Below are 12772 nucleotides of genomic sequence, written 5' to 3' on the forward strand. Positions count from 1 at the left end.
AACAAAGATTCTTCACCATCTTACATAAGGAACATGAACATCTGTGGATTTTGGTATTTGTGGGGGTGGGGTGGGGTGGGGAGAGTGTGTCCTGGAACCAATTCCCCACGTTTACAGAGGGTGACTGCACTTGGTACTGGACTGCGAGCTCCTCCAAGGCAGAAGCCACGGTCTTCAAAAGAAAGTAAAGTACGCAGCTCCGTAAACTTTTGTAGTTTCCAATTGGGTGCAGCACCACGGGTGCTTTAGTTCTAGTAACAGTGTCAGGCACTGAAACAAGCTCTAAACCCTCAGAGAAAAATCATTCTGAACCATCTTAGCTCATCCTTAAAGCACCAACCTGTGTTATTCACCGTGCCAGGAGCTTTCATTCACTTTAAATTCTCACAGTCCTTTTTTTCTTCCTCTGGTTTCTAGTTTTTGAATGATAGCTAGCTAAATCCTAGTGGGATTGTTTATACCGTGGGTGTCCCATGGAGCCTAAGGTTATGGTAATATTAGAGTTTTTCTCACAATCCTTTTATCATTTAAAAAATTGAGATATTATACATAAAGTGCGTTGAGTGAACTAATCTTAAGTGTACGACTCGGTGAAGTTGTACCTAGGCAGACACCACCTCGGTAACTACCACCCAGATCAAGAGACAGAACGCTCCGAGCTTCCGTGAGGTTCCCTTGTGCCCTTTCCATTTCCCCTCCTCCCCCCGCGAGATAACCATTATTCTAATTTCTCTCACCATGGATAAATTTTGTATGAAATTACTCTGGAAGCAGTGTTAAGTGGAAATATTTGACCCACAGTCCCGCGGGGCTGGACGAGACGCACGCTCGGCTCCCTCTCTATACGGCACCCCGCGGAGGCGCCAGGGGACCACAGAGCCACGGCTCCGCTCCCACCGACCCAAACCAGCCCCGCCAAGAGGCGCGTCGGGCCTCACGAAGACAGTGGGGGAGCACACCACGATGGCTGCCAGCGGTCACCCGCGGCTGCCTCGCCGCATCCTCCCCACCTTTCCAGTGGGCGTCGCTCCCAAACGACGGGCAGCCCGGGTGTGGCCCTGGACGCGACCCGCCGGAACACGAGCTGCCGGCGGGGGCGCTCGTGAGCTCGGGATGTGGGGCGCGCGCCCATTGGATGAACTTTCCCCGCGAGCTGGCCGGGCGCAGAGCCCACCTCCCGGCCCTCTCTCCGCCCTCCCATTGGCCGTTCGCGTCCCACCCGCGGCCGCTCCCGTCCTCCTCCCGCCCGGATAGAAACGGGGTTGAGGGGGTGGGAGGCCGAAGCCAGGAGGAGGGTGAGCGGTCCTCCTAGTAAGGGGGCGCGAGAGAGCCAATCAGGACAAGACGTGGAAAAGAGGCGCCGCGTCAGCCAGTCACATTCCGAGGTCCGGGTCGGGGCCGGCTGACGCGAGCGCGGGTCGCAGCCAATGGGCGTGCCACCACCCGTCCGCTCTTCAGCGGCCGGTCGGGGGCGGTGGAAGAGCGAGTGAAGGGAGCGCGACGGCGACGGCGACAGAGCCCTCGCTGGACTGCCAGGAGGAAAGCGAGGCCCGAGCCTCTGCGTCTAGGTGAGAGGCGGGGACGCCGGGCGGGAGAGGCGGGCTGTGGGTCCCTCCTCGCCTGGCCGGGGCCGCGGCTCTGGGAGCCGGGGAGGCAGGCCTGGCCGAGGCGGGGGCTACACCCGCTGCCCCGCCCCCGCCCACGGCTGCGTAGAGCCGGGGGCACCCGCTTCTGCCCGGATGGTCTCTGCGAGACTTGGCGGGGCCACCGCCCTCTGGAGAGCCGGGACTGAGAGCGGTGCCATAGGGAGGGGCCTGGTTTGCAGACGCGGAGCCTGGGGGCGCCGCCTGGGGCGGAGAGACCGCGTAGAGGTGGCGAAGGTGGGGCGGGGGTAGTTAACGGAGGAGCATGTTTGTGCGCCTGAGGGTGGCAGTGAAAGGAGGCCTGTGATGGAAGGATTCTGGGTCTGGGGACGAAGAAAGTGATGGGAATAGGGTGATGCTCAGAAAAGGGTGCCCGGGGAGAAGGTGCGGAGCCGGGGCGTGTGGTTGGCCTCTTGGAAGTAGGCATTGATTGAGACTGGGGGGGAAATCAGCTGGGAGTGAAGGGAGGACAAGCTTGGGACACGTGAATCTGGAGTAAGAGGCACTTACTAAAGCCGGAAGGTGACTGAGAGGCAAAGGTTTTAGGTGAGGTGTAGATGGAGGCTGTTTGACTAGAAGGCGTTAGGTGGCCAGTTAGGAGAAAGTATACAAGGAGCAAACGAGGTAGGTTTATGTATGGTAACTGAAGGGTGTGGATCTTTTATGAGTAAGTCAGCAAGAATAACTGTCGGTTTTGTCAGGTAGGAGTCAGCCAGCCACATCCATAGGTTCATTCACTACTCATCGATGGCCAAACTCTCAGACTTGTTAACTCTCACTGCTGAGGTTGATTGTCCTCCCTCCCCAACCCTCCTCCTTCCTCCCCAGCCCTTCTCCCACCCGTGTGACAGTTCATCTCATTGTTTTGCCTCAGCAGCGCACGAACTCATCTTCTCACAAGCTATGGCACAAATATTGTTTGCTTTTGATTGGATGGCAGTGAGGAATCGCTTAATTCTTATATCAAAAAAAAGTAGAATGTGTTTGTTTAAAGACAACATCAGAGGATACTTTCCGAAAACTGCAATACAGGGGAGTTTCTCAACAGTCATGTGTAATATAGCATAAAAATGATGCAAGATCTCTTACAGTAACACAAGTAAGAGTGAACATAAGTACAATTCTGTTACTCTATAAGAATCAAGCATTTTGATGTAGAATTTGATTATGCATCATGCTTGTTGGGAAATTTTTCAGCCTTGGGAAGAGTTTTGTAGCTAAATAGGTTCAAAGTTCTTTTCACTTAGAGGAAAGAAAAACATGGTATCACTGCTACTACCTTTCTGTTTAAAGCTTTGGAAGTTTTATTTGTGGGGTATGGGCAGAGGTTGGGGGCAGAGAAAAGATAGTAGAAAAGAAAATCGTCCATTACTACATTTTCATTGGATTTAAACAGGAGGAGGTGATACAACTGAGGTATAATTTCTGCCTGAGGATAGGACAGAAGGATTGTGAAGAGTTAAGTGCTTCTTTACCAACATGAAATAGTACAGTGTTAAGGACAAAACCCAAAGAGGACATTTGTCATATAGGATGTTTCCTTATTAACCAAATCAACAAAGCATTATAGGTAATGGACCATTCTTTAGAATGTAGAAATAGTTTTGTGGAAGTAATTTCTTGGTAATGCTATTCACTGATCACATTTTACTCTTAGTATAACAGAGTACCTGAGTGCTGAGGTGCTGAGGCGCTGAGGCGACTCGGGGCAGAGAAGTAATCTGAGTGGTGTGGAGTTAATCAGGGAAAGTTTCCTGGAAGAGGTGAGTGTTGAGCCATCTTTTGAATTAGGAGTTGGGACATGGGTTATTGCAAGATAAGAGGATGGCATTCCAGTAGTATGGACATGTTACAAGCAACTGTGGACAAGAGTGACAAATTAAAAATGGTTTTTAAGGAGGATTGAAGATTTGAATGAAAATTTTTTTTTTAATAAATTTATTTATTTTATTTATTTATTTTTGGCTGAGTTGGGTCTTCGTTGCTGCGTGCAGGCTTTGTCTAGTTGCGGTGCGCTGGGGTTATTCTTCTTTGTGATGCTCGGGCTTCTCTTTGCGGTGGCTTCTCTTGTTGTGGAGCACCAGCTATAGGTGTGCAGGCTTCAGTAGTTGTGGCATGTGGGCTCTAGAGCGCAGGCTCAGTAGTTGTGGCACACGGGCTTAGTTGCTCCGCAGCATGTGGGATCTTCCCGGACCAGGTTTCGAACCCGTGTCCCCTGCATTGGCAGGTGGATTCTTAACCACTGCGCCACCAGGGAAGCCCATGAATGAAGATGTAAAGGTGTAGAAGTCAAGTAAGTCTGTTGTTATAGCTTAGTTGATAAATGATGGTTTTGTATGGTGGCTAGGAGAGAAAAATTAGAATAGTTGATGATGGATTGGAGATAAGTAGTGAAGAGTACAAAAATGTTTTTTGATAGTTATGATAAGAGGAATATGGTGAAAGTAAATTGGGTTGTTGAGAGGTAGATTTGGTGTTCAACTGTATATAATAGTAAATATCTTTGATTCCTGTACTAGATTATGTTGATAATAATAGCAAAATTTATTGGGTGCTACTTTGTGCCAGAAACTGTTTTGAGCTTTCCAAGCGTCATCTTCCTTTGATAATCCCTACTTTATAGGTGAGAGAACTGAGGTTCAGAGAGATTTAATTTAACCAAGGTAACACAACTAGTAAGTGGCAGGTCAGGGTTGGCAAAGTCAGTAAGTAAACGTGAATTGAGCATCTGCTTCCTGCCAGGCATTGTGTTATTAAGTGCTAGGGATTCAAGGTTGACAAACAAATTCAATGTCAGGCTTGAGCCATGTTTGAGATTGTCAGGAGTTAACAGAAGAGAGCCAGTGAAGAAATAGAAAAAGATTAGTTGGAGAGACTTTTGTAGACACTAAGGAATATACTGTTTAGGGAAACTTAGTATAGAGTTTTAAGAAAGAGGAAGTGATCAGCAGCAAAATATGTAGCTGAGAGACTCAGAAGAACAAAGATTGAGAAGAAACCATTGAGTTAAGTAACGAAAAACATAGTGTGAATTTGGTCTCAAGAAAGCCAAAATGAAGATACTAACATACAGGCTGGTAGTTAATTGTGTTTAGTGGCAAGTGCTCTATACAGATTTAAAGTTTGGTATGATCACAATTATGGTCAAATTCATAAGAAAGATGTTGGTATGTCCCTTTGTAATATTTTAGTTATTGGCTGGTAAAATCATGGGTAGTTTAAAAATGCTGGTACTTTTTGTATTTTTCCAAGTTTAAAAAAAAGCATTGTTATTTTTATCATTAGTGGGGAAAAAATCATTCAACTGAAATGAACTAATAGTGAGGGAATATGTGGGTGGTCTAGTCTGTACTATGTTTGGGGTAGGAGAAAAGATGGTCTTATTTCAGTGTCTACTGCATATGAGCCACTTTGCTAGGCACAATCCCATCTTGGCAATGACTTGTTATTGTTGGAAACAACCTGAAACTACATTTGCTTAATCTGAGGGATCAGGTTACTAAAGCACCCTGAATCATGGAGATATGGTCTTGGCTTTTCTGAACATTGTTTAATAAATGAATTTAAGGTTAAAAAAACCAAACCAGTCGTACATTGAGTCATTTTAACTGTGTCTTTTTGGCCTTATACCCTTCTCTCCTCCCACGCGTAGGTTTATAGTTCCTCTCTTCAGTGGGTTTGTATTGGGCTTAGAGTCTCAGTTCAGTAAGGCAACATGGAAGTGCTGAGTTTACATATAACAAATTTAACTTAAACACTTAAAATTGGTCATTGTTTTCAGTTCCCAATTTGAAGAAGAAAAGAGATAAATTTCAAGAAAATAAGCTTTTCTTATCAAATAATTATTCCAAAGCAAATTAGTAGTATTTGTCCTAGGGCTAGTACAGATTTATTCCAATCTTATAAGTCAAGAATGGGACGTAGTTTTTAGTTTTAATTTCATTTGGTCCATAGGAATTGTGGAAGGAAACTTAATATTTCATCTAGGCACTGTACTATGTTCCTTAAATAAATTATTACATTTAATTCTCAGGCAATTCTGTAAGGTGGATATCTTATTTTATGAAGAGAATGAGATTCAGAGAAATTAGTAACTTTCCAAAGGCCAGAGAGCTAAGTGGCAGAGCTGGAGATTCAAATTTGCTTTCTCTGACTCCAGAGCTCATGCATATGAGATGTATGGCAAGAAGGACTTGTTTATTAATACATACAACTGAAAAATATGCCACATAGCCTTAGGTATTTAGTAACTATTCGTTACTTTAGAAGATGGGACTCTTGCTCTGTGTGTTTGTGCCTGTGACATGGGGTCTTAAATGATAGTGATTTTTGTGTCTTATAGGGTGTGTTATATTTTATTGCTTTAGAGGTGTGTGTTTTCACATTTTAATATTTTTTGAAATGAAGATTTTACAGTGTCTGTATTTTTTTAAAAATGTTTACAAAATGGATACTATGTCTTAAAGTCAAATGTGTCTCAGAATTAAGGAAGTGTGGTATGTGCATATAGTATTCATGTATAACTGTCTTAGCAGTTTGTTTGCATTTTCTTCCCAGCCTCCTCCCTTTACTTAGCATATTGCTTTTTTTTTAGTATGGTAGAATACAGAATTGAAGTGTATATTAATAATAAAATAGTCATTCTCTTTAGGTAGTGAATATTATGGTGTAGGAGAAAATTTTTTGTGTAGAAAATTCACATTGCACTGTGAATGAGCAGATCTGAATTTTAGTTTTGGTTTTGTTAGCAACTTGATGTGTAACTTGAGGCAAGTCACTTCCCCTCTCTGAGCTTTAGTTTCCTCATCAGTAGAATAGAGTGGGGAGGGGAACTTTTAGACCTGTCTAGCTTAAAGAAACTGTATGCCTTCTTTCTAATTAAAAATGTGGATGCCTTAGAGCCCTTTCTTAAAATACTGTATTTGTTGCTTTTTACTTTTTTTTCTTTCTCTTCATCTCCCTGTCTTCCCTCCCTGCCCTTTTTTCCATGGATCCTTGAGGGTATTGTCAGATTCTTAATTTATTAGTATGAATTACTTTTTATATCCTCCATCTATCAAGACAGGATGTCTGAGAAAAGTAGGTAACCAGTAAGTAGTGAATGAATGAATGAATGAATATGTTTTATCTGGTTAATAAAAGAATTGTTTAAATAAAATACCATCAAAGAGTTGTTGAAGTTTCATTGAAGGATAGTACTGCTACCTTTCACATAAAGAATGAAATGTGTTTAGCAAAGTAAGTATCTGCTCTCTACTGGTTAGATGTACAAAGAGGAAAGCTCCTGGACCTGTCTTTAAGAAGCTCTCTGTCTAATAGGCAAGGCACATGTCTTTAAACTTTGTATTATGGAAAATTACAAACATAAAAATACAGTAATATGCATATCACTAGCTTTAACATTTTTCAACTTGTGGTCAATCTTGTTTCATCTGTATCTCCACCCACTCCCCTCCCCCTTTTTAATTTTGAAGCAAGTCCCTAGACATTTTTACCCGTTTTTACCATACAGCATGGTAAGTGCAACAATAGACATGCTAATCTAAGTGAAGTGGAAATTTCTTCATATAAATATATTTGAGACTTGTATATTATACTGTTCTGAGCAAGAGAAATTAGATATAATAATCTACTGTAGGACAGGGATAAGTAGTTGGAGAGACTGAATATACATATATAAAACAGAATGTAGCAACGTAAGATCATATGTCAGTATTAGAGATTCTAAAAGGGAAATGACTTTGGTGGAGTGTGTGTATGTATGTGTGCGTGTGTTTAAGTTTTAACCGTTTGACAGTTTTAAGATTACTTTGAGATATCTAGTCTAGATCATTCTTGTCCTTTGTGGAATTTTTGCCAAAAATGTTGGCATGGCAGTCACATGAGAAATCCTTCTTGAATGTAAGGAATTCTTACCACTGTATCTTATTATTTTGGAGTATTGACTTAAAAACTTTGAACTTGGGGCTTCCCTGGTGGCGCAGTGGTTGAGAATCTGCCTGCCAATGCACGGGACACGGGTTCAAGCCCTGGTCTGGGAAGATCCCACATGCCGTGGAGCAACTGGGCCCGTGAGCCACAACTACTGAGCCTGCGCGTCTGGAGCCTGTGCTCCGCAGCAAGAGAGGCCCTGATAGTGAGAGGCCCGCGCACCGCAATGAAGAGTGGCCCCCGCTCGCCACAACTAGAGAAAGCTCTCGCACAGAAACGAAGACCCAACACAGCTAAAAATAAATAAATAAATTAATTAAAAAAAAAAAAAAAAAAAGGGAAGGGAGAGAGTAAAAATTAAAAAAAAAAACAACAAAACTTTGAACTATTAACTGAGAATTAAAATCTTAAAATATATCCCGTAATGCAGAGTCTTAGTCAAAGGTCATAAACTTCTTTGAGCATCTCAAAGCTTTGTGCTATCTCTTCTCCTCAGAAAAAATATACATATACACTTAGTTTTTCGAATAATTTCAGGAGGCTAGTAATAAGACTTTCAAAACCCATTCAGATATCTTTGAAGGTTTATAGATTCTGGTTTAATAATCCGTTCTTTAATGTATAGGCAGATAGCATACTGCTAAAATTCAACTTATATTTATTTCTTTGTGCTCTTCACCTTTTACAAACAAGTGTATTTTTTTTTAACTTTAAACAATTTTTATTACACAAAGATTGTCACATAATTGGATATTGCTCTACTCTGTACACAATTATTCTTACTCTCCACAAAAAGGCTGCTTCTTAACTTCTCATCTGTTGATGGCAATCACTAAAATCCTGATTTTAACAGAATAGTAGTAAAAATGCCTCAGTGTTTTAAGTTGAAAGCAGTACATTGGTACATGGCTCTTACACTCATTTACCAGGAATGTACAAATGTCTTTATTCAAAAATACAAAATAAATTATCTGTAGGCATGGACAATGACAGCAGTAAACCATTCTATGTTGTCAACTGAAACCAGTAACTGATGGTTATAGTGATTTTCTTAAACATCAGCCAGCCTTTTCTTCTGTCATCTCCTTCAGCTGACCTCTCTTAAAGCTATTGGTGAGGAACGCTGCCTTGAGCTTCCTCTCACAGCTCATTAATGATGGTAAAGCACTATTCTAGGAATTAGGACATGCCGCCTCCCATACCACCTCCTATTCCACCCATTCCACCCATTCCAGGATCCTTCTCTTCTGTAGGAATTTCTGTGACTACACCTTCTGCTGTAGTTAACAGAGAGGCCGCTCCAGCAGCATCCAGTAATGCACTTCTTACAACCTGAGTTGGATCAGTGATTCCTTTTTCCACCATATTCACAAAATCTCCAAGTATAGCATCATAACCAACTTCTGAAGAACTTTGCAGAATTTTCTCAACTATCAGTGATCCTTCGACGCCTGCATTCTTAGCAATGGTCATTGCAGGAATTTTGAGTCAAACAAGTGTTTTTCATTATTGAGTGAAATTATAAAATTCATTATGCAAATGCCTAATTTTTTAAAAGACCAATTCTTAATTGGATTCTTGGGGGGAAACAAGCTGTAGCCAGTTTGAATATGTAGGAATGATTTTTCCAAAGATTTTGGAATAAGTGTGTGGAACTTTGTATAATGGCTGCTATCCATCCTGAATTAAGATGAAGTAGAATATGACTTAAGAATGAATAAATACATAAATACCACTTTCTCAGAGGTAAAGGAAAAAACTTCTTTGACCTCTCTGGACCTTAAATAGTTAAGATCTATGGAGGAAAGGATCTGTTAAAAGTATTTTGAGGTTCACATTTGTGTTAAAACAACTCCTAGATATGATACACAGAGGCTTAGAAACATGTATTGGTCTGACAGAGGATTGATTCTCAGTAGAGTCCGGAGATCGTAAGTGTTTATCGTCCATCTACTTTGAAGGATGGTCCTAAATATATTTCTTAGAAGTATGGGTTTTTTTTTTTTAACATCTTTATTGGAGTATAATTGCTTTACAATGGTGTGTTAGTTTCTGCTGTATAACAAAATGAATCGGCTACATGTATACATATATCCCCATATCCCCTCCCTCTTGCATCTGCCTCCCACCCTCCCTATCCCACCCCTGTAGGTGGTCACAAAGCACGGAGCTGATCTCCCCTTGCGATGCACCTGCTTCCCATTAGCTATCTATTTTACATTTGGTAGTTCATATATGTCAGTGCTGCTCTCTCACTTTGTCCCAGCTTACCCTGCCCCCTCCTCGTGTCCTCAAGTCCATTCTCTATATCTGCGTCTTTATTCCTATCCTGCCCCTGGGTTCATCAGAACCATTTTTTTTTTTTAGATTCCATATATATGTGTTAGCATACGGTATTTGTTTTTCTCTTTTTGACTTACTTCATTCTGTATGACAGACTCTAGGTCCATCCACCTCACTACAAATAACTCAATTTCGTTTCTTTTTATGGCTGAGTAATATTCCATTGTATATATGTGCCACATATTCTTTATCCATTCATCTGTCAATGGACACTTAGGTTGTTCCATGTCCTGGCTATTGTAAATAGTGCCGCAGTGAACATTGTGGTACATGACTCTTTTTGAATTATGGTTTTCTCAGGGTATATGCCCAGGAGTGGTATTGCTGGGTCATATGGTAGTTCTGTTTTTAGTTTTTTAATGAACCTCCATACTGTTTTTCATAGTGGCTGTATCAGTTTACATTCCCACCAAGAGTGCAAGGGGTTCCCTTTTCTCCACACCCTCTTCAGCATTTATTGTTTGTAGATTTTTTTTTGATGATGGCCATTCTGACTGGTGTGAGGTGAGAAGTATGGGGTTTTAAAAATTTGTGGATTGTACCTAAAATATAATCATAATAATGGTTATTAGCATAAGCAGAATCCTTAGGAGATAGGAACAGATCAGTTAGCTGCTAAATGGGACATTTGACTCTGCAGAGCAGAGCATAGGTTGTTTGAAGATCAGTGAATATTAGGTGTATGGCTTTAAAATGATAACCTTGTGACCCATTGGAGTTAATAATTTTCTGAGTATCTAATGTATTACTAGGAAATAACTTATTCTAATACACAGTAATACATAGACTTTGAGAGCTAGAAGAGGATTTATCCATCAGTGATTTAGCCTCCCCTTCAGTGAATTTTGTGAATGATCAGAGCAGTTAATTGACTTGCCCAAGGTCAGGTGGTTAGTGGCAGTTCCCAACAGTGTAGTCTGTTGCTCTTATTTATCTTGGCTGTCTTTTCGTTCTGGATCTCAGTTTCTGGAGAAGGAAATATCTTGATACTTAGAGTTTTTAGCATTGTGACTTTGATTCTCAATTGATAAATTGACTAAGAATTCCCTGGGCTTCTTAGATGCGTTAAGTCAGTTTCAGAGCTGGAAAAAGATTCTAAGAATCCACAAAGTCATCAAACGCTTCCCTCCTGTTTTCTATACCTTTCTGTGCTTGACAGCATTTTGTTTGTTGCAAGCTGTACATAAGAACCTGGCAAGGTTTTAAAGCTAGACCAGGAAGATTTTTGAGAAGAGGCTTTGTTATGGGATTCAGTTGTTTAAAGAGATTCCTGGAAGCTTCCTACTAGAAACTAGAGACTGGAGGGATCATTGACATTCAAGTTCAGAGAAGTTTGAATTACTTCCACGAAGGGCTCTGATTCCAGGTCCTCATGCCACATTTGGTTGGTGTGGACCTGGTGACCAGGGAGAAGACCTGCCCCTGTAGCTGGGGTAAAGACCTTTAGAACAGTGACCCTCCAGCTCTTTTAATCCTGGCCCTTTAGCTGGGTCATTCTTTAGCTCAATAATTCCCACTTTCTAGTGGAATAATAACAACTAAATTGTCAAGGTATAAACATTTTGGTGGGGAGAGGGACTTTCCTCAGCAGTTAGGGAAATGGATGGTTCCTATTTGAATCGCAAAAAATATACTTATCTTAAAGTCTAGACTAGTTGGAAAACTATAGGTCTCAAATTCTAGTGATGGAATTATATAACACATTCTGCTGGTTTAATAAAACAACTAAAATGTTAATAATGAAGCTCAACTTAATTAGAAGTAAGAATAATGATAATTGAAAACCATGACCAGTTTCACTGACAGTGATTGATTGTTCCTCTTGAAAATTACGGAATTCCAGGTTTTGAGTGTGCATATTTGGTAGAAGCTTTGCAGCATTGTGAGTTGCAGCAAGCAGAGTTATTTATTGTATACAAACTGAAGTTTTCGGTACATTCTAATAACACACTCATATTTGCAACTCTTAATACCTGGCTTTATAGTTTATTCATAAGTAGCCTTGTGGATCAATGGAAGGTCATGCTTTCTAAATCATTTGTAGACCATGGGAGGTTTGGTCCATGTTTGTATAGTCATTACCTTAGAAGGCTGATGTGGTAATAATGAGCTTTTCAGGAGCATTGTTTCCCTAGCGGTGTTGGGAAATTGGTGAAAGACCAGCCTTAAAAAGAGGTCAGATGAACCGGTTTGCAGGGCAGAAATTGAGACACAGATGTAGAGAACAAACGTATGGACACCAAGGGGGGAAAGTGGCGGGGGGTGGGGGTGGTGGTGTGATGAATTGGGCGATTGGGATTGACATGTATACACTGATGTGTATAAAATGGATAACTAATAAGAACCTGCTGTATAAAAATAATAAATAAAATAAAATTAAAAAATTAAAAAAAAAGAGGTCTAGCAGTTTCTTTACCTCAGCACATTTTGTAGGTCTTTGATATGCTAATGCACTTTATAGCTCTCCTGGTTGGGGATAAAGTGTACAGCTTCCCAGCCCCATTTACCACAATTTGGAAAATGCTGCCTTGGCGGACTAGAGCCTGTTTTTAGGTTTCAGCCTTGGGAACAGATTCAGAAGGCTTCATAAGAAAGTGACACAAGAGAAACGGAGAGGAAATACAGCATACAACAGGAGCTTCAAAGCACTTTTCTGTAGTTAAGAGTTGCAGGTTATTTGCTTTAATAATCAGACTGAGTATAAACAGCTTTTAAACAAAGTCTACTTCTGTAACCAGTGAAATAGCTGATTCTAACAACTTGTTCTTAAAGTTACTAATCTTCATGAATAGGCTTTGGTAGTTTTAAATCAGACCACACAAGGTACATGATTAGTAATCTGCCTGAGTCAGTTT

General features: G+C 41.2%; 1 protein-coding gene across 2 annotated transcripts in view; it reads left to right on the forward strand.

Moving 5' to 3' along the window:
* Positions 1 to 1360: 1360 nt before the first annotated feature.
* The window catches only part of FAR1 (fatty acyl-CoA reductase 1), a 73304-nt gene continuing 61892 nt past the window's right edge, over positions 1361 to 12772 (forward strand). Inside the window, exon 1 of one of the 2 annotated variants that reach the window (XM_061201479.1) lies at positions 1361 to 1568. The gene's annotated coding sequence lies outside the window, so the exon portion shown is untranslated. The remainder of the gene's footprint in view (positions 1569 to 12772) is intronic. The other variant, XM_061201478.1, reaches the window with a different exon arrangement.

Source organism: Eubalaena glacialis, chromosome 10 (assembly GCF_028564815.1).
Source record: "Eubalaena glacialis isolate mEubGla1 chromosome 10, mEubGla1.1.hap2.+ XY, whole genome shotgun sequence".
NCBI classification, from domain to species: domain Eukaryota; kingdom Metazoa; phylum Chordata; class Mammalia; order Artiodactyla; family Balaenidae; genus Eubalaena; species Eubalaena glacialis.